A 23,660-nucleotide genomic window follows, 5' to 3' on the forward strand; every position below is an offset into this window, starting at 1 on the left:
TCGAATGAAGAGTTTATGATAAGGATTTTCACTTCATCAGTGCTAAAGTGTTCGAAGAGTAGTTATTGCCTATGTACATGCTGCATTTTGTATATACTGCATACCATCAAAGCAATGCACAGATGGCTTAGATATCACCTGTTTGTTGAAATCTTAACTTCATTAGTGATAACTTAAAATTCTTCTTTCAGATTAAAGTACCAGTGTGAAAGTTGGATATGGGGAAGGACAGTTGCAGGAAGATGAAAAGGTACGTCTTTCATTAGGAAACATTTTTGTTTGATGTCATTACATAACATAAACAATTCCAAATTTATTGAACAAGTTTGTCAAGTTTTGTTTTGGAAATATTTAGAATTATGGAACTTAGACTTTGTAATTGCTATATATTATTTAAAAGGTTGGGTGTAACTCTTGTAATTTTCAAAATAATGAGCAAGTAGACTTGAGAAATTGCTCTATTCAAATTGTTGGATAGTGCTCATGAAGCTCAAAGTTTGAAAATGAGAAACTGCGTGTATTTTCCAAATGGTTAGGTAATACTCTGAAGGTGTTTCAATCGAGCAAAAACATGATTCAGCTTCATGAACTGTGAAATATTGTTTATATAAAGACTAGTTCTGTATGTTGCAAGTTCCAATAAAAAAGACTTGGATGAAACAACCAGCAGGGTAGTCATTTGCTCCAGATGATATGGTAGTCTTTAATTGGAATTATAAAAAGTGTATACTGTATATACCTAATTGATAGGTTTTTTTAGCTTCACGTGTTAAAAGGGCAACATTTTCATGAAAATCGAACAAAGAGTTTGTGGTAAGGATTTTCACCTCATCACTGCTAAAGTGTTCGAAGAGTAGTTATTGCTTATGCGCATGCTGCATTTTATATATACTGCTTGTCACAAAGCAATGCACAGATGGCTTAGATATCTTTTTGATGGCTTAGATATCTCCTTTTTGTGGGAATCTTAATTTCACTGGTGATAACTTTATTTCAGATTCAAGTACCAGTGTTAAAGTTGGATATGGGGATGGACAGTTTCACAGTAAGAGGAACAGGTATGTCTTATGTTTGTCTGATGTATTTTGTCTAGTTTGTTGCAAGGTAACTCATGCTGATGTGAGCTAAGTTAAACATGTATGAAACAACTTGTGTTCATATTGTAAACTCCCTCATTAGGCTTTTGTCATTGCATCTGTAACCGTCATATTTTACCATCCAGTAACATAATCTGTTGTCTATAAACTCCTAATAATTTTTCATTGTTTTCATCTGTTTCACCCCAATTGATTAGGTATTTTTTTTGTTACTTTGTCACTCCTGTTACAGCTTTTAATATTGTCCCTAATATATATAGTGCTATCCCACCATCTCTTGTATTCTTCCAATCAGTGTTGTGAAGTTTGTATCCTTTAATATAATAATTAGAATGCATGTAAGAGACGTTGGAATGAAAATGTGCAGAGGGGTTGGGCAATTGATGGTATGTTTGTCCACTAGCTTGTGGAGATGAGGATGAAGATTTGTTGAAGTTTTTGAAAAAGAGGAAATAATGTCAATAGAACAGTGGTAAGCAAGTGAGATTGGAAAAGACTTTTGTGAAGAAATACCAGGATATTGGGCAAAAGGTGAGAGGAAATGATGAGGGGAGCGGTTAAGGAATCTGAGGTAATTAGGCAAGTGGTGATGGCATTTGCAAGAGATGCATGTGGCATGTTAAAGGTTAGAGGTGGTCAGATTAGAAAGGATAGTGAGTAATGAGATGAGGAGGTAAAGTTGCTGGTGAAAGACTAGGGGTGTTTGGGAAGTAGTTACGGGGAAAGAATGCAAATGATTGGCTCTGTATAAGAAGCAGAGAAGTTTAAGAGGAAGGTGCAGAGGATGAAAGAGGGCAAATCAGAGTTGGGATGAGTATCAACAAACTTTTGGGAGAACAAAAAGTTTTGGAAGGAAATAAAAATGAGAAAAGAGAGCAAATGGAAATAATGATGGTGGCAAAAGGGTAAGTGTTAACAGGAAGTGATGAAGTAAAGAGATAGTATTTTGAGGGATTTTTAAATGTATTTGGTGATAGTGGCAGATGTAGGGTGTATGCAAGCAAAGTAATAGTGTGTGGTTTGGTGAAGAAAGAGGTAGTGAAAGCCCATCATAAGATGAAAGGTGGATGGTATTACTGTTGAATATATTAAGAAAAGGCGTGATAGTCTTAATGTGGTGGTTGGTAAGGATTGTGTATATATGTATCATAGTGAGGTGCCAGAGGCTTGGCAGAATGTATGCATAGTGCCAATGTATAAAGGTAATGGGTATGAAAGTGAGTGTTCTGACTGACCAGAGAGTTATAATAGTTAAGTATTTTTTGTAAGTATATTTATTTTATACTTTGTCGCTATCTCCTGCATTAGTGAGGTAGCGCAAGGGAACAGACGAAAGAATGGCCCAACCCACCCACATACACATTATATACATACACATCCACACACGCACATATACATACTTATACATCTCAACGTGTGTGTGTGTGTGTATATATATATATATATATATATATATATATATATATATATATATATATATATATATATATATTCTTTTTCTTTCAAACTATTCGCCATTTCCTGCGTTAGCAAGGTAGCGTTAAGAACAGAGAACTGGGCCTTTGAGGGAATATCCTCACCTGGCCCCCTTCTCTGTTCCTTCTTTTGGAAAATTAAAAAAGAATAATGAGGGGAGGATTTCCAGCCACCCGCTCCCTCCCCTTTTGGTCGCCTTCTATGACACGCAGGGAATACGTGGGAAGTATTCTTTATCCCCTATCCCCAGGGATATATTTTTTTTTTATATATTTTGCTTTGTCGCTGTCTCCCGCGTCTGCAAGGTAGCGCAAGGAAACAGACGAAAGAAATGGCCCAACCCACCCCCATACACAATGTACACACACACACACACGCCCACACACACAAATATACATACCTATACATCTCAATGTACACATATATATGCACACACAGACACATACATATATACCCATGCACACAATTCACACTGTCTGCCCCTATTCATTCCCATCGCCACCTCACCACACATGGAATACCATCCCCCTCCCCCCTCATGTGTGCGAGGTAGCACTAGGAAAAGACAACAAAGGCCCCATTCGTTCACACTCAGTCTCCAGCTGTCATGCAATAATGCCCGAAACCACAGCTCCCTTTCCACATCCAGGCCCCACACAACTTTCCATGGTTTACCCCAGACGCTTCACATGCCCTGATTCAATCCACTGACAGCACGTCAACCCTGGTATACCACATCGATCCAATTCACACTATTCCTTGCCCTCCTTTCACCCTCCTGCATGTTCAGGCCCCAATCACAATCTTTTTCACTCCATCTTTCCACCTCCAATTTGGTCTCCCACTTCTCGTTCCCTCCACCTCTTACACATATATTGTCTTGGTCAATCTTTCCTCACTCATTCTCTCCATGTGCCCAAACCATTTCAAAACACCCTCTTCTGCTCTCTCAACCACGCTCTTTTTATTTCCACACATCTTCTTACCCTTACATTACTTATTCGATCAAACCACCTTACACCACACATTGTCCTCAAACATCTCATTTCTAGCACATCCACCCTCCTGCGCACAACTCTATCCATAGCCCACGCCTCGCAACCATACAACATTGTTGGAACCACTATTCCTTCAAACATAGCCATTTTTGCTTTCCGAGATAATGTTCTCGACTTCCACACATTCTTCAAGGCCCCCAGGATTTTCGCCCCCTCCCCCACCCTATGATCCACTTCCGCTTCCATGGTTCCATCCGCTGTTAGATCCACTCCCAGATATCTGAAACACTACTTCCTCCAGTTTTTCTCCATTCAAACTTACCTCCCAATTGACTTGACCCTCAACCCTACTGTACCTAATAACCTTGCTCTTATTCACATTTACTCTTAACTTTCTTCTTTCACACACTTTACCAAACTCAGTCACCATCTTCTGGAAAGATGGAGTGAAAAAGATTTTGTGTGATCAGGGCCTGAACATGCAGGAGGGTGAGAGGAGGGCAAGGAATAGAGTGAATTGGAGCGATGTGGTATACCGGGGTTGACGTGCTGTCAGTGGATTGAATCAAGGCATGGAAAGCTGTGTAGGTATGTATATTTGCGTGTGTGGACGTATGTATATACATGTGTATGGGGGGGGGGGGGTTGGGCCATTTCTTTCGTCTGTTTCCTTGCGCTACCTCGCAAACGCGGGAGACAGCGACAAAGTATAATAAATAAAATAAATATTTTTTTCAAACTATTTGCCATTTCCCGCGTTAGCGAGGAAGCGTTAAGAAGAGAGGACTGGGCCTTTGTGGGGAATATCCTCACCTGGCCCCCTTCTCTGTTCCTTCTTTTGGAAAAAAAAAAGAGGGGAGGATTTCCAGCCCCCTGCTCACTCCCCCTTTTAGTCGCCTTCTACGACTCACAGGGAATACGTGGGAAGTATTCTTTCTCCCCTATCCCCAGGGATATATGTGTGTGTGTATATATATATATATATATATATATATATACACACACACACACACACAGACATATATACACGTGTGCATAATTCATACTGTCTGCTTATTCATTCCCGTTGCCACCCTGCCACACATGAAATGACAACCCTCTCCCCCTGCATGTGCACAAGCTAGCACTAGGAAAAGATAACAAAGGCCACATTCGTTCACATTGTCTCTAGCTGTCATGTATAATGCACTGAAATCACAGCTCCCTTTCCACATCCAGGCCCACTAAACTTTCCATGGTTTACCCCAGATGCTTCACATGCCTTTGTGCAGTCCATTGACAGCATGTCGACCCTGGTATACCACATCGTTCCAATTCACTCTATTTGCGCGCCTTTCACCCTCCTGCATGTTCAGGCCCCTATTGCTCAAAATCTTTCCATCTCTAATTTGGTCTCCCACTTCTCCTCGTTCCCTCCACCTCTGACACATATATCCTCTGTCAATCTTTCCTCCCTCATTCTCTGCATGTGACCAAACCATTTCAAAACACCCTCTACTGCTCTCTCTCAACCACACTTTTTATTACCTGCATCTCTCACCCTTTCGTTACTTACTCAATCAAAACTCCTCACACCACATATTGTCCTCGAACAACTCATTTCCAGCACTTCCACCCTCATCCGCACAACTACATATAGCTCACGCCTCACAACCATATAACGTTGATGGAACCAGTGGAACCACTATTCCTTCATACCCATTTTTGCTTTCCAAGATAACGTTCACGACTTCCACACATTTTTCAATGTTCCCAGAACTTTCACCCCCTCCCCCACCCTATAATTCACATCCGCTTTCATGGTTCCATCTGCTGCCAAATCCACTCCCAGATATCTAAAACATTTCCTCCTCCAGTTTTTTTTTTTTTTTTTCATTCAAACATACTTCCCAATTGACTTGTCCCTCAATCCTAATGTACCTTGCTCCTATTCACATTTACTCTCGGCTTTCTTCTTTCACACACTACCAAACTGTCACCAGCTTCTGCAGTTTCTCACCCGAATCAGCCACCAGCACCGTTATCATAAGTGAACAACAATTGACAACACTGCATACTTGCCCCTCTTTCCAAAACTCTTGCATTCGCCTCCCTAACAACCCCATCATTAAACAAATTAAACAACCATGGAGACATCATGCACCCCAGCCGCAAACCAACTCACCGAGAACCAGTCACTTTCCTCTCTTCTTACTCGTACACATGCCTTACATCCTCAATAAAAACTTTTCACTGCTTCTAACAACTTACCTCCCTCACCATATATTCTTAATACTTTCCATAGTATAATATGCCTTCTCCAGATCCATAAATGCAACATACAAATCCATTTGCTTTTCTAGTTATTTCTCAGGTACATTCTTCAAAGCAAACGCCTGATCCACACATCCTCTACCACTTCTCAAGCCACACTGTTCTTCCCCAATCTGAAGCTCTGTATATGCCATCACCCCTTTCAATCAATACCCTTCCATATAATTTCCCAGGAATACTCAACAAACTTGTACCTCTGTAATTGGAGCACTCGCTTTTATCCCCCTTGTCTTTGTACTATGGCACTATGCAAGCATTCCGCCAATCCTCAGGCACCTCACCATGAATCATACATACATAGAATAACCTTACCAACCAGTCAACAATACAGTCACTCCCTTTTTTTTAATAAATTCCTTTGCAATATCCAAACCTGCTGCCTTGCCAGCTTTCATCTTCCGCAAAGCTTTTACTACCTCTTCTGTTTACCAAATCATTCTCCCTAACCCTCTTGCTTTGCACACCACCTCAACCAAAACACCATATATAGGCCACTCTTATCAAACACCTTCAACAAAACTAAATACTCACTCCATCTCCTCGCATCACCACTACTTATCACCTCCCCATTAGCCCCCTTCACTGATGTTCCCATTTGTACCCTTGTCTTATGCACTTTATTTACTCCTTCCAGAACATCTTTTTATTCTCCCTAAAATTTAATGATACTCTCACCCCAACTCTCATTTGCCCTCTTTTGCCTCTTGCACCTTTCTCTTGACTTCTTGCCTCTTTTATACATCTGTCATTTGTATTATTTCCCTGCAAAAATCGTCCAAATGCCTTTCTTCTTTTTCACTAACAATCTTACTTCTTCACCACTCACGATCCTTTGTAATCTGCCCACCTCCCACGCTTCTCATGCCACAAGCCATCACTGCTTCCCTAAGTACATCCCATTCATCCCACACTCCCCTTATGTCCTTTGTTCTCACCTTTTTCCATTCTGTACTCAGTCTCTCCTGGTACTTCCTCACACATCTCCTTCCCAAGCTCACTTCCTCTTACCACTCTCTTCACCCCAACATTCTCTTCTTTTCTGAAAACCTCTACATATCTTCACCTCAAGATAATGATCAGACATCCCTCCAGTTGCACCTCATAGCACATTAACATCCAAGAGTCTCTTTCGTGCGCCTATCAATTAACACTTAATCCAGTAACGCTCAATCCAGTAACGCTCTCTGGCCATCTCTCCTACTTTCATATAATTATGTATGTCTTTCTAAGCCAGGTATTCCCCAATCACTAGTCATTTTTCAGCACATAAGTCTACAAGCTTTTCACCATTTCCATTTACAACACTGAACACCCCATGTACACCAATTATTCCCTCAACTGCCACGTTACTTACCTTTGCATTCAAATCACCCATCACTATAACCCGGTCTCGTGCATCAAAACTGTTAACACTCTCTCAGCTGCTCCCAAAACACTTGCCTCTCATGATCTTTCTTCTCATGCCCAGGTGCATATGCACCAATATACACCCATCTCCATCCACTTTGTTTTACTTGTATCAATCTAGTTTACTTTCTTACACTGTCACATACACCCACCACTCTTGTTTCACTAGTGCTACTCCTTCCATTGCTCTTGTCCTCTCACTGACCCCTGACTTCACTCCCAAGACATTCCCAAACCACTCTTCCCCTTTACCCTTGATCTTTGTTTCACTGAGCCAAAACATACTACCCATCTCCTTTTTTCTCATCTTGGTTACATCCACACACATTTAGACACCCCAATCTGAGCCTTCGGGGAGGATGAGCACTACCAGCATGACTCCTTTATTGGGTGGGAGGGTATTGATTGAGAGGGTGAAGGCATGCACAGAGCATTAGTTTAGGAAGAGTGGTTTAAGAAGTGGTAGAGAATGGGTGGATAAGGATTAGCACTTCCTACATGTGCATCATCTGCATGTCACACTAATATTCTTTCATCTTGTAACACCAAGTTGGACCCCACTACCTCATTACATTTATAGTTTTTGCTGGCACTAGTGCAATATGAGTAGGGTAATTAACTGTGATGAATAAATGCGTTATCATTCTTAACTAACTTAAACTGTGGAATGTATTGTTTCTGACAAATATTATTTATACATATGTATATAGATATATATATATATATATATATCTTTACATTGATTTTAATAGCTCTTAAAATTTCAGGATGTTGTGCCACCAGGTTCATGCAGGCATGAAGGTTAGTAGATTATATAAAATGTTGGTTCATCATTTTAATTATCATTTTATAGTTTGATTTATTATCCCTGGGGATAGGAGAGAAAGAATACTTCCCACATATTCCCTGTGTGTCATAGAAGACAACTAAAAGGGGAGGGAGTGTGGGGGCTGGAAATCCTCCCCTTCTTATTTTTTTAATTTTCGAGAAGTAACAGAAGGGGGCCAGGTGAGGATTTTCCCTCGAAGGCCCAGTCCTGTTCTTAAAGCTACCTCGCTAATGCGGGAAATGGCGACTAGTATGAAAGAAAAAAAGAAATACAGTTTACACATTCTTTTAACTCTTCTATCACTTGATGCTATTTTCAGTTGCAAAATTACTTTATAAATTTACATACACAAGTATACATAAACAACCATACATTTTTTTTTTTTTTTTTTTTTTTTGCTGTCTCCCGCGTTTGCGAGGTAGCACAAGGAAATAGACGAAAGAAATGCCCAACCCACCCCCATACACATGTATATACATACCACCACACACGCAAATATACATACCTACACAGCTTTCCATGGTTTACCCCAGACGTTTCACATGCCCCGATTCAATCCACTGACAGCACGTCAACCAAGGTATACCACATCGCTCCAATTCACTCTATTCCTTGCCCTCCTTTCACCCTCCTGCATGTTGAGGCCCCGATCACACAAAATCTTTTTCACTCCATCTTTCCACCAATTTGGTCTCCCTCTTCTCCTCGTTCCCTCCACCTCCGACACATATATCCTCTTGGTCAATCTTTCCTCACTCATTCTCTCCATGTGCCCAAACGATTTCAAAAACACCCTCTACTGCTCTCTCTCAACCACACTTTTTATTACCTGCATCTCTCACCCTTTCGTTACTTACTCAATCAAAACTCCTCACACCACATATTGTCCTCGAACAACTCATTTCCAGCACTTCACCCCTCATCCGCACAACTACATATAGCTCACGCCTCACAAACCATATAAACGTTGAAGGAACCAGTGGAACCACTATTCCTTCATACCCATTTTTGCTTTCCAAGATTAACGTTTCAACGAGACTTCTCACACATTTTTTCAATGTTCCCAGAACTTTCACCCCCTCCCCCACCCTATAATTCACATCCGCTTTCATGGTTCCATCTGCTGCCAAATCCACTCCCAGATATCTAAAACATTTCCTCCTCCAGTTTTTTTTTTTTTTTCATTCAAACATACTTCCCAATTGACCTGTCCCTCAATCCTAATGTACCTTGCTCCTATTCACATTTACTCTCGGCTTTCTTCTTTCACACACTACCAAACTGTCACCAGCTTCTGCAGTTTCTCACCCGAATCAGCCACCAGCACCGTTATTCATAAGTGAACAACAATTGACAACACTGCATACTTGCCCCTCTTTCCAAAACTCTTGCATTCGCCTCCCTAACAACCCCATCATTAAACAAATTAAACAACCATGGAGACATCATGCACCCCAGCCGCAAACCAACTCACGAGAACCAGTCACTTTCCTCTCTTCTTACTCGTACACATGCCTTACATCCTCAATAAAAACTTTTCACTGCTTCTAACAACTTACCTCCCTCACCATATATTCTTAATACTTTCCATAGTATAATATGCCTTCTCCAGATCCATAAATGCAACATACAAATCCATTTGCTTTTCTAGTTATTTCTCAGGTACATTCTTCAAAGCAAACGCCTGATCCACACATCCTCTACCACTTCTCAAGCCACACTGTTCTTCCCCAATCTGAAGCTCTGTATATGCCATCACCCCTTTCAATCAATACCCTTCCATATAATTTCCCAGGAATACTCAACAAACTTGTTACCTCTGTAATTGGAGCACGTAAAATGATTCTATCGTTCGCTTTTTTATCCCCCTTGTCTTTGTACTATGGCACTATGCAAGCATCTCGCCAATCCTCAGGCACCCACCATGAATCATACATACATAGAATAACCTTACCAACCAGTCAACAATACAGTCACTCCCTTTTTTTTAATAAATTCCTTTGCAATATCCAAACCTGCTGCCTTGCCAGCTTTCATCTTCCGCAAAGCTTTTACTACCTCTTCTGTTTACCAAATCATTCTCCCTAAACCCTCTTGCTTTGCAACACCACCTCAACCAAAACACCATATATAGGCCACTCTTATCAAACACCTTCAACAAAACTAAATACTCACTCCATCTCCTCGCATCAACAATCACCACTACTTATCCACCTCCCCATTAGCCCCCTTCACTGATGTTCCATTTGTACCCTTGTCTTATGCACTTTATTTACTCCTTCCAGAACATCTTTTTATTCTCCCTAAAATTTAATGATACTCTCACCCCAACTCTCATTTGCCCTCTTTTGCCTCTTGCACCTTTCTCTTGACTTCTTGCCTCTTTTATACATCTGTCATTTGTATTATTTCCCCTGCAAAAATCGTCCAAATGCCTTTCTTCTTTTTCACTAACAATCTTACTTCTTCACCACTCACGATCCTTTGTAATCTGCCCACCTCCACGCTTCTCATGCCACAAGCCATCACTGCTTCCCTAAGTACATCCCATTCATCCCACACTCCCCTTATGTCCTTTGTTTTCACCTTTTTCCATTCTGTACTCAGTCTCTCCTGGTACTTCCTCACACATCTCCTTCCCAAGCCCACTTCCCTCTTACACCACACTCTTCACACCCAGACATTCTCTTCTTTTCTGAAAACCTCTACATATCTTCCCTCAAGATAATGATACAGAACTCCCTGTTACCATTGCACCTCATAAGCACATTAACATCCAAGAGTCTCTTTCGTGCGCCTATCAATTAACACTTAATAATCCCAGTAACGCTCACTCCATTAACCATCGAAAGTAAACGCTCTGTAACAAGCACCACCCCAAACGTCAAAGCCCACCGAAACAAAAAACCCACCATAACAGTATACCGCGCAATGCAAGCGCACTAATAAGGTGTACGACCCCCTTTCCCCCCCCCTCTTCTCTGAGGCCCCACTCTCCTCATTCATATAATTATGTATGTCTTTCTAAGCCAGGTATTCCCCAATCACTAGTCATTTTTCAGCACATAAGTCTACAAGCTTTTCACCATTTCCATTACAACACTGAACACCCCCATGTCACACACCAATTATTTCTTCCCCCTCAACTGCCACGTTACTTACCTTGCATTCAAATCACCCATCACTATAACCCGGTCTCGTGCATCAAAACTGTTAACACTCTCTCAGCTGCTCCCAAAACACTTGCCTCTCATGATCTTTCTTCTCATGCCCAGGTGCATATGCACCAATATACACCCATCTCCATCCACTTTGTTTTACTTGTATCAATCTAGTTTACTTTCTTACACTGTCACATACCACCCACCACTCTTGTTTCACTAGTGCTGTGCTAAGTGCTAACTGCTACTCCTATCCATGCTCTTGTCCTCTCACTGACCCCTGACTTCACTCCCAAGACATTCCCAAACCACTCTTCCCCTTTACCCTTGATCTTTGTTTCACTCTGAGCCAAAACATACTACCATCTCCTTTTTTCTCATCTTGGTTACATCCACACACATTTAGACACCCCAATTGAGCCTTCGGGGAGGATGAGCACTACCAGCATGACTCCTTTATTGGGTGGGAGGGTATTGATTGAGAGGGTGAAGGCCACTGCAACAGAGCATTCGTTTAGGAAGCGCAGTTGGTTAAGGCTGGTAGAGAATGGGTGGATAAGGATTACACTTCCTACATAGTGCATCATCTTGCATGTCACACTAATATTCTTTCATCTTGTAACACCAAGTTGGACCCACTACCTCATTACATTTATAGTTTTTGCTGGCACTAGTGCAATATGAGTAGGGTAATTAACTGTGATGAATAAATGCGTTATCATTCTTAACTAACTTAAACTGTGGAATGTATTGTTTCTGACAAATATTATTTATACATATGTATATAGATATAATATATATATATATATATATATCTTTACATTGATTTTAATAGCTCTTAAAATTTCAGGAGTTGTGCCACCAGGTTCATGCAGGCATGAAGGTTAGTAGATTATATAAAATGTTGGTTCATCATTTTAATTATCATTTTATAGTTTGATTTATTATCCCTGGGGATAGGAGAGAAAAGAATACTTCCCACATATTCCCTGTGTGTCATAGAAGACAACTAAAAGGGGAGGGAGTGTGGGGGCTGGAAATCCTCCCCTTCTTATTTTTTTAATTTTCGAGAAGTAACAGAAGGGGGCCAGGTGAGGATTTTCCCTCGAAGGCCCAGTCCTGTTCTTAAAGCTACCTCGCTAATGCGGGAAATGGCGACTAGTATGAAAGAAAAAAAGAAATACCATTTACAACATTCTTTTAACTCTTCTAATCACTTTATGCTATTTATTCAGTTGCAAAATTACTTTATAAATTTACATACACAAGTATACATAAACAACCATACATTTTTTTTTTTTTTTTTTTTTTTTTTTTTTTTTTGCTGTCTCCATCTCCACCCGCGTTTGCGAGGTAGCACAAGGAAATAGACGAAAGAAATGCCCAACCCACCCCCATACACATTATATACATACCACCACACACGCAAATATACATACCTACACAGCTTTCCATGGTTTACCCAGACGTTTCACATGCCCCGATTCAATCCACTGACAGCACGTCTACATGGTATACCACTATCGCTCCAATTCACTCTATTCCTTGCCCTCCTTTCACCCTCCTGCATGTTGAGGCCCCGATCACAACAAAATCTTTTTCACTCCATCTTTCCACCAATTTGGTCTCCCTCTTCTCCTCGTTCCCTCCACCTCCGACACATATATCCTCTTGGTCAATCTTTCCTCACTCATTCTCTCCATGTGCCCAAACGATTTCAAAACACCCTCTTCTGCTCTCAACCACGCTCTTTTTATTTCCACACATCTCTTACCCTTACGTTACTTACTCGATCAAACCACCTCACACCACACATTGTCTCAAACTCTCATTTCAGCACATCCATCCTCCTGTGCACAACTCTATCCATAGCCCACGCCTCGCAACCATACAACATTGTTGGAACCACTATTCCTTCAAACATACCCATTTTTGCTTTCAAGATAAACGTTCACGACTTCCACAATTTTTCAATGTTCCCAGAACTTTCACCCCCTCCCCCACCCTATAATTCACATCCGCTTTCATGGTTCCATCTGCTGCCAAATCCACTCCCAGATATCTAAAACATTTCCTCCTCCAGTTTTTTTTTTTTTTTCATTCAAACATACTTCCCAATTGACCTTGTCCCTCAATCCTAATGTACCTTGCTCCTATTCACATTTACTCTCGGCTTTCTTCTTTCACACACTACCAAACTGTCACCAGCTTCTGCAGTTTCTCACCCGAATCAGCCACCAGCACCGTTATCATAAGTGAACAACAATTGACAACACTGCATACTTGCCCCTCTTTCCAAAACTCTTGCATTCGCCTCCCTAACAACCCCATCATTAAACAAATTAAACAACCATGGAGACATCATGCACCCCAGCCGCAAACCAACTCACCGAGAACCAGTCACTTTCCTCTCTTCTTACTCGTACACATGCCTTACATCCTCAATAAAAACTTTTCACTGCTTCTAACAACTTACCTCCCTCACCATATATTCTTAATACTTTCCATAGTATAATATGCCTTCTCCAGATCCATAAATGCAACATACAAATCCATTTGCTTTTCTAGTTATTTCTCAGGTACATTCTTCAAAGCAAACGCCTGATCCACACATCCTCTACCACTTCTCAAGCCACACTGTTCTTCCCCAATCTGAAGCTCTGTATATGCCATCACCCCTTTCAATCAATACCCTTCCATATAATTTCCCAGGAATACTCAACAAACTTGTACCTCTGTAATTGGAGCACTCACTTTTATCCCCCTTGTCTTTGTACTATGGCACTATGCAAGCATTCCGCCAATCCTCAGGCACCTCACCATGAATCATACATACATAGAATAACCTTACCAACCAGTCAACAATACAGTCACTCCCTTTTTTTTAATAAATTCCTTTGCAATATCCAAACCTGCTGCCTTGCCAGCTTTCATCTTCCGCAAAGCTTTTACTACCTCTTCTGTTTACCAAATCATTCTCCCTAACCCTCTTGCTTTGCACACCACCTCAACCAAAACACCATATATAGGCCACTCTTATCAAACACCTTCAACAAAACTAAATACTCACTCCATCTCCTCGCATCACCACTACTTATCACCTCCCCATTAGCCCCCTTCACTGATGTTCCCATTTGTACCCTTGTCTTATGCACTTTATTTACTCCTTCCAGAACATCTTTTTATTCTCCCTAAAATTTAATGATACTCTCACCCCAACTCTCATTTGCCCTCTTTTGCCTCTTGCACCTTTCTCTTGACTTCTTGCCTCTTTTATACATCTGTCATTTGTATTATTTCCCTGCAAAAATCGTCCAAATGCCTTTCTTCTTTTTCACTAACAATCTTACTTCTTCACCACTCACGATCCTTTGTAATCTGCCCACCTCCCACGCTTCTCATGCCACAAGCCATCACTGCTTCCCTAAGTACATCCCATTCATCCCACACTCCCCTTATGTCCTTTGTTCTCACCTTTTTCCATTCTGTACTCAGTCTCTCCTGGTACTTCCTCACACATCTCCTTCCCAAGCTCACTTCCTCTTACCACTCTCTTCACCCCAACATTCTCTTCTTTTCTGAAAACCTCTACATATCTTCACCTCAAGATAATGATCAGACATCCCTCCAGTTGCACCTCATAGCACATTAACATCCAAGAGTCTCTTTCGTGCGCCTATCAATTAACACTTAATCCAGTAACGCTCAATCCAGTAACGCTCTCTGGCCATCTCTCCTACTTTCATATAATTATGTATGTCTTTCTAAGCCAGGTATTCCCCAATCACTAGTCATTTTTCAGCACATAAGTCTACAAGCTTTTCACCATTTCCATTTACAACACTGAACACCCCATGTACACCAATTATTCCCTCAACTGCCACGTTACTTACCTTTGCATTCAAATCACCCATCACTATAACCCGGTCTCGTGCATCAAAACTGTTAACACTCTCTCAGCTGCTCCCAAAACACTTGCCTCTCATGATCTTTCTTCTCATGCCCAGGTGCATATGCACCAATATACACCCATCTCCATCCACTTTGTTTTACTTGTATCAATCTAGTTTACTTTCTTACACTGTCACATACACCCACCACTCTTGTTTCACTAGTGCTACTCCTTCCATTGCTCTTGTCCTCTCACTGACCCCTGACTTCACTCCCAAGACATTCCCAAACCACTCTTCCCCTTTACCCTTGATCTTTGTTTCACTGAGCCAAAACATACTACCCATCTCCTTTTTTCTCATCTTGGTTACATCCACACACATTTAGACACCCCAATCTGAGCCTTCGGGGAGGATGAGCACTACCAGCATGACTCCTTTATTGGGTGGGAGGGTATTGATTGAGAGGGTGAAGGCATGCACAGAGCATTAGTTTAGGAAGAGTGGTTTAAGAAGTGGTAGAGAATGGGTGGATAAGGATTAGCACTTCCTACATGTGCATCATCTGCATGTCACACTAATATTCTTTCATCTTGTAACACCAAGTTGGACCCCACTACCTCATTACATTTATAGTTTTTGCTGGCACTAGTGCAATATGAGTAGGGTAATTAACTGTGATGAATAAATGCGTTATCATTCTTAACTAACTTAAACTGTGGAATGTATTGTTTCTGACAAATATTATTTATACATATGTATATAGATATATATATATATATATATATCTTTACATTGATTTTAATAGCTCTTAAAATTTCAGGATGTTGTGCCACCAGGTTCATGCAGGCATGAAGGTTAGTAGATTATATAAAATGTTGGTTCATCATTTTAATTATCATTTTATAGTTTGATTTATTATCCCTGGGGATAGGAGAGAAAGAATACTTCCCACATATTCCCTGTGTGTCATAGAAGACAACTAAAAGGGGAGGGAGTGTGGGGGCTGGAAATCCTCCCCTTCTTATTTTTTTAATTTTCGAGAAGTAACAGAAGGGGGCCAGGTGAGGATTTTCCCTCGAAGGCCCAGTCCTGTTCTTAAAGCTACCTCGCTAATGCGGGAAATGGCGACTAGTATGAAAGAAAAAAAGAAATACAGTTTACACATTCTTTTAACTCTTCTATCACTTGATGCTATTTTCAGTTGCAAAATTACTTTATAAATTTACATACACAAGTATACATAAACAACCATACATTTTTTTTTTTTTTTTTTTTTTTTTTTTTTTTTGCTGTCTCCCGCGTTTGCGAGGTAGCACAAGGAAATAGACGAAAGAAATGCCCAACCCACCCCCATACACATGTATATACATACCACCACACACGCAAATATACATACCTACACAGCTTTCCATGGTTTACCCCAGACGCTTCACATGCCCCGATTCAATCCACTGACAGCACGTCAACCAAGGTATACCACATCGCTCCAATTCACTCTATTCCTTGCCCTCCTTTCACCCTCCTGCATGTTGAGGCCCCGATCACACAAAATCTTTTTCACTCCATCTTTCCACCTCCAATTTGGTCTCCCTCTTCTCCTCGTTCCCTCCACCTCCGACACATATATCCTCTTGGTCAATCTTTCCTCACTCATTCTCTCCATGTGCCCAAACGATTTCAAAACACCCTCTTCTGCTCTCAACCACGCTCTTTTTATTTCCACACATCTCTTACCCTTACGTTACTTACTCGATCAAACCACCTCACACCACACATTGTCCTCAAACATCTCATTTCCAGCACATCCATCCTCCTGTGCACAACTCTATCCATAGCCCACGCCTCGCAACCATACAACATTGTTGGAACCACTATTCCTTCAAACATACCCATTTTTGCTTTCCGAGATAATGTACATGTATTATTATACTTAATCGCTGTTGAACACATCAGTGAGGTAACGCAACCAGACTAAGAATGGCCCAACCCCTCATATACACATATAGATATAACATAAATGCCCATACCCACACATATTCATTTCAAACATGCATACAAAAACGTACATACAAATGTATGTGATAGTGTAAAAAAGTAAACTCTAGATTAATATGGGTAAAACTGAAAGTGGATGGAGAGAGGTGGATGATTATTGGTGCCTATGCACCTGGTCATGAGAAGAAAGATCATGAGAGGCAAGTATTTTGGGAACAGCTGAGTGTGTGTGTTCGTAGTTTTGATGCACGAGACCGGGTTATAGTGATGGGTGACTTGAATGCAAAGATAAGTAGTGTGGCAGTTGAGGGAATAATTGGTGTACATGGGGTGTTCAGTGTTGTAAATGGTAATGGTGAAGAGCTTGTAGGTTTGTGCTGAAAAAGGACTGGTAATTGGGAATACCTGGTTTAAAAGAGATATACATAAGTTTGTGTGTAAGTAGGAGAGATGGCCAGAGAGCGTTATTGGATTACGTGTCAATTGATAGGTGCGCAGAGAGACTTTTGGATGTTAATGTGCTGAGAGGTGCAACTGGAGGAATGTCAGATCATTATCTTGTGGAGGCAAAGGTGAAGATTTGTAGAGGTTTTCAGAAGGGAGAACGTTGGGGTGAAGAGATTGGTGAGAGTAAGTGAGCTTGGGAAGGGGACTTGTGTGAGAAAGTACCAGGAGAGACTGAGCACAGAATGGAAAAAAGTGAGAACAAAGGATGTAAGGGGAGTGGGGGAGGAAAGGGATGTAAAGATGCTTGTGGCATTAGAAGTGTGGGAGGTTTGCATATTAGAAAGGGTAGTGAGTGGTGGGATGAAGATGTAAGATTATTAGTGAAAGAGGATAGAGAGGCATTTGGATTATTTTTGCTGGAGAATAATGCAAATGACTGGGAGATGTATAAAAGAAAGGCAGGAGGTCAAGAGAAGGGTACAAGAGGTGAAAGAGGGCAAATGAGAGTAGGGGTGAGAATCATTAAATTTTAGGGAGAATGAAAGATGTTTTGGAAGGAGGTAAATAAAGTGTAAGACAAGCTAAACAAATGGGAACATCAGTGAAGGGGAGGTGATGACAAGTAGTGATGTGAGATGGAGTGAGAATTTTGATGGTTTGTTGAATGTGTTTGATGATAGTGGTAGATATATGGTGTTTTGGTCAAGGTGGTGTGCAAAGTGAGAGGGTTGGGGAGAATTATTTGGTAAACAGAGAAGAGGTAGTAAAAGCTTTGCAGAAGATGAAAGCCGGCAAGGCAGCGGGTTTAGATGGTATTGCAGTGGAATTTATTAAAAAATGGGGTTACTGTATTGACTGGTTGGTAAGGTTATTTAATGTATGACTCATGGTGAGGTGCCTGAGGATTGGTAAGATGCTTGCATAGTGCCATTGTACAAAGTTAAAAGGGATAAAACTTGAGTGCTCCAATTACAGAGGTATAAGTTTGAGTTGATTATTCCTGGGAAATTATATGGGAGGGTATTGATTGAGAGGGAGAAGGCATGCACAGAGCATCAGATAGGGGAAGAGCAGTGTGGTTTGAGGAGTGGTAGAGGATGTGTGGATCAGATGTTTGCTTTGAAATACTTAGAAAAGCAAATGTATTTATGTAGCATTTATGGATCTGGAGAAAGCATATGATAGTTGATAGAGATGCTCTGTGGGAGGTATTAAGAATATATGGTCTGGGAGGAAAGTTATTAGAAGCAGCGAAAAGTTTTTATCGAGGATGTAAGCCAACTGTATGAGTAGGAAGAGAGGACAGTGATTGAGATGGTTCTCAGTAAATGTTGGTTTGCGGCAGGGGTGCGTGATGTCTCTGGTTGTTTTTGTTTATGGATGGGGTTGTTAGGAGGTGAATGCCAGTTCTGGAAAGAGGGGCAAGTATGCAGTCTGAGAGAGCTTGGGAAGTGAGTCAGTTGTTCGCTGATGATACAGCGCTTGTGGCTGATTCGGGTGAGAAACTGCAAAAGCTGGTGACTGAGTTTGGTGAAGTGTGTGAAAGAAGAAAGCTAAAAGTAAATGTGAATAAGGTTATTAGGTACAGTAGGGTTGAAGGACAAGTCAATTGGGAGGTAAGTTTGAATGAAAAAAAAACTGGAAATGTTTTAGATACCCAGAAGTGGATTTGGCAGTGGATGTAACCGTGGAAGTGAATCATAGGGTGGGGGCGAAAGTTCTGGGAGCATTGAAAAATGTGTGGAAGTCGAGAACAGTATCTCGAAAAGCAAAAATGGGTATGTTTGAAGGAATAGTGGTTCCAACAATGTTATATGGTTGCGAGGCGTGGGCTATAGATAGAGTTGTGCGGAGAAGGGTGGATGTGCTGGAAATGAGATGTTTGAGGACAATATGTGGTGAGGTGGTTTGATTGAGTAAATAATGAAAGGGTAAGAGAGATGTCTGGTAATAAAAAGCGTGATTGAGAGTGCAGAAGAGGGTGTTTTGAAATAGTTTGGTCACATGGAGAGAATGAGTGAGGAAAGATTGACAAAGAGGATATAAAGTGGGAGACCAAATTGGAGGTGGAAAGATGGAGTGAAAAAGATACTGAGTGATCATGATCTGAACATGCAGGAGAGTGAAAGGCGTGCAAGGAATAGTGAATTGGAACAATTTGGTATACCGGGGTCGATGCGCTGTCAATGGATTGAACCAGGGCATGTGAAGCATCTGGGGTAAAGCATGGAAAGTTTTGTGGGGCCTAGATGTGGAAAGGGAGGTTGGGTTTCGGTGCATTATACATGACAGCTAGAGACTGAGTGTGAATGAACGTAGCCTTTGTTGTCTTTTCCTAACACTACTACTACTACTGTCACTACACCCCCCCCCCCCCCCCCCCCCCCACACACACACACACACACACACACACACACACACACACACACACACACACACACATATACATATACATATACGTGGGGGAGTGGGGTGGGTTGTCATTTCATGTGTGGCTGGGTGGCAACAGGAATGAATAAGGGCAGACTATGAATTATGTACGTGTATATGTGCCCATGTGGACGTGTCTATATACATGTGTATGTGGGTGGGTTGGGCCATTCTTTCGCCTGTTTCCTTCAGCTGCCTTGCTAACACGGGAGACAGTGACAAAGTATAATATAAAAATTATATATGTTTATTTATTATGCTTTGTTACTGTCTCCTGCGTTAGCGATGGTGAAGCAAGGAAACAGACGAAAGAATGGCCCAACCCACCCATACACACCTCCACACGCAAATACACATAACTATACATCTCAACGTATACATATATATACACACAGACGTGTGTATATACATGTACATAATTCATAGTCTGCCTTTATTCATTACCATTGCCACCCTGCAACGCATGAAATACACCCCCATCACCCATGTGCGCCAGGTAGCGCTAGGAAAAGACAACAAAAGCCACATTGGTTCACACTCAGTCTCTACCTGTCATGTATAATGCACTGAAACAGCTCCCTTTCCACATCCAGGCCTCACATAACTTTCCATGGTTTACCCCAGATACTTCACATGCCCTGGTTCAATCCAATGACAGCACGTCGACCACGGTATACCACATCATTCCAATTCACTCTACTCCTTGCACGACTTTCACCCTCCTGCATGTTCAGGCCCTGATCACTCAAAATCTTTTCACTCCATCTTTCCACCTCCAATTTGGTGGTCTCCCACTTCTCGTTCCCTCCACCTCTTACACATATATCCTCTTGGTCAGTCTTTCCTCACTCATTCTCTCCATGTGACCAAACTATTTCTAAACACTTCTGCTCTCTCAACCACACTTTTTTATTACCAGACATCTCTCTTACCCTTTCATTAATTACTCAATCAAACCACCTCACCACATATTGTCCTCAAACATCTCATTTCCAGCACATCCACCCTCCTCCGCACAACTCTATCTACAGCCCAAGCCTCGCAACCATATAATATTGTTGGAACCACTATTCCTTCAAACACCCATTTTTGCTTTCCGAGATAATGTTCTTGACTTCCACACATTCTTCAACGCTCCCAGAACTTTCACCCCCTCCCCTACCCTATGATTCACTTCCGCTTTCATGGTTCCATTCTCTGCCAAATCCACTCCTAAATATCTAAAACACTTCACTTCCTCCAGTTTTTCTCCATTCATACTTACCTCCCGACTTGTCCCTCAACCCTACTGTACCTAGTAACCTTGCTCTTCTGTACATTTACTCTCTGCTTTCTTCTTTCACACACTACCGAATTCAGTCACCAGCTTCTGCAGATTTTCACATGAATCAGCCACCAGCGCTGTATCATCAGTGAACAACTGACTTACTTCCCAAGCTCTCTCATCCACAACAGACTGCATACTTGCCCCTCTTTCCAAGACTCTTGCATTCACCTCCCTAACAACCCCATCCATAAACAAATTAAACAACCATGGAGACATCACACACCCCTGCCACAAACCAACATTCACTGAGAACCAATTGCTTTCCTCTCTTCCTACACGTACACTTGCCTTACATCCTCGATAAAAACTTTTCACTGCTTCTAACAACCTGCCCCCCACACCATATATTCTTAATACCTTCCACAGAGCAACTCTTATCATATGCCTTCTCCAGATCCATAAATGCTACATACAAATCCATTTGTTTTTCTAAGTATTTCTCGCATACATTCTTCAGAGCAAACACCTGATCTACACATCCTCTACCACTTCTGAAACCACACTGCTCTTCCCCAATCTGATGCTCTGTATGTGCCTTCACCCACTCAATCAATACCCTCCCATATAATTTCCCAGGAATACTCAACAAACTTGTGCCTCTGTAATTTGAGCACTCACTTTTATCTCCTTTGCCTTTGTACAATGGCACTGTGCATGCATTCCTCCAATCCTCAGGCACCTCACCATGAGTCATACATTAAATAACCTTAACAACCAGTCAATAATAGTCGCCCCCTATTTTAATAAATTCCACTGCAATACCATCCAAACCCGCTGCCTTGCCGGCTTTCATCTTCCGCAAAGCTTTTACTACCTCTTCTCTGTTTACCAAATCATTCTCCTTAACCCTCTCACTTTGCACACCACCCTGACCAAAACACCCTATATCTGCCACCGTGTCATCAAACACATTCAACAAACCTTCAAAATACTCACTCCATCTCTTTTTCACATAACCACTACTTATCACCTCCCCATTAGCCCCCTTCACTGAAGTTCCCATTTGTTCCCTTGTCTTACGCACTTTATTTACCTCCTTCCAAAACATATTATATATATATATATATATATATATATATATATATATATATATATATATATATATAAAAAAAAAAATATGTATATATTTGCTTTGTCGCTGTCTCCCGCGTTTGCGAGGTAGCGCAAGGAAACAGACGAAAGAAATGGCCCAACCACCCCCCATACACATGTATATACATACGTCCACACACGCAAATATACATACCTACACAGCTTTCCATGGTTTACCCCAGACGCTTCACATGCCTTGATTCAATCCATTGACAGCACGTCAACCCCGGTATACCACATCGCTCCAATTCACTCTATTCCTTGCCCTCCTTTCACCCTCCTGCATGTTCAGGCCCCGATCACACAAAATCTTTTTCGCTCCATCTTTCCACCTCCAATTTGGTCTCCCTCTTCTCCTCATTCCCTCCACCTCCGACACATATATCCTCTTGGTCAATCTTTCCTCTCTCATTCTCTCCATGTGACCAAACCATTTCAAAACACCCTCTTCTGCTATCTTAACCACGCTCTTTTTATTTCCACACATCTCTCTTACCCTTACGTTACTTACTCGATCAAACCACCTCACACCACACATTGTCCTCAAACATCTCATTTCCAGCACATCCATCCTCCTGCGCACAACTCTATCCATAGTCCACGCCTCACAACCATATAACATTGTTGGAACCACTATTCCTTCAAACATACCCATTTTTGCTTTCCGAGATAATGTTCTCGACTTCCACACATTCTTCAAGGCTCCCAGAATTTTCGCCCCCTCCCCCACCCTATGATCCACTTCCGCTTCCATGTTTCCATCCGCTGCCAGATCCACTCCCAGATATCTAAAACACTTCACTTCCTCCAGTTTTTCTCCATTCAAACTCACCTCCCAATTGACTTGACCCTCAACCCTACTGTACCTAATAACCTTGCTCTTATTCACATTTACTCTTAACTTTCTTCTTTCACACACTTAACCAAACTCAGTCACCAGCTTCTGCAGTTTCTCACATGAATCAGCCACCAGCGCTGTATCATCAGCGAACAACAACTGACTCACTTCCCAAGCGCTCTCATCCACAACAGACTTCATACTTGCCCCTCTTTCCAAAACTCTTGCATTCACCTCCCTAACAACCCCATCCATAAACAAATTAAACAACCATGGAGACATCACACACCCCAGCCGCAAACCTACATTCACTGAGAACCAATCGCTTTCCTTCCTCTCTTCCTACACGTACACATG

At 41.5% G+C, this 23,660-nt stretch overlaps 1 protein-coding gene and 1 long non-coding RNA gene across 3 annotated transcripts in view; one reads left to right on the forward strand and one right to left on the reverse strand.

The window, feature by feature from the left end:
* The window catches only part of Vps28 (vacuolar protein sorting 28), a 142,722-nt gene that overhangs the window by 51,354 nt on the left and 67,708 nt on the right, over positions 1-23,660 (reverse strand). The window lies entirely within an intron of this gene.
* LOC139754634 (uncharacterized) overlaps positions 1-23,660 on the forward strand; it is a 33,351-nt gene that overhangs the window by 3,518 nt on the left and 6,173 nt on the right. For both annotated transcript variants that reach the window (XR_011713914.1, XR_011713915.1), the window contains exons 2-4: positions 192-250; positions 998-1,058; positions 8,059-8,092. This is a non-coding gene — a long non-coding RNA (uncharacterized lncRNA). The remainder of the gene's footprint in view (positions 1-191; positions 251-997; positions 1,059-8,058; positions 8,093-23,660) is intronic.

Source organism: Panulirus ornatus, chromosome 17, assembly GCF_036320965.1.
Source record: "Panulirus ornatus isolate Po-2019 chromosome 17, ASM3632096v1, whole genome shotgun sequence".
In the NCBI taxonomy this organism is placed as follows: Eukaryota; Metazoa; Arthropoda; class Malacostraca; order Decapoda; family Palinuridae; genus Panulirus; species Panulirus ornatus.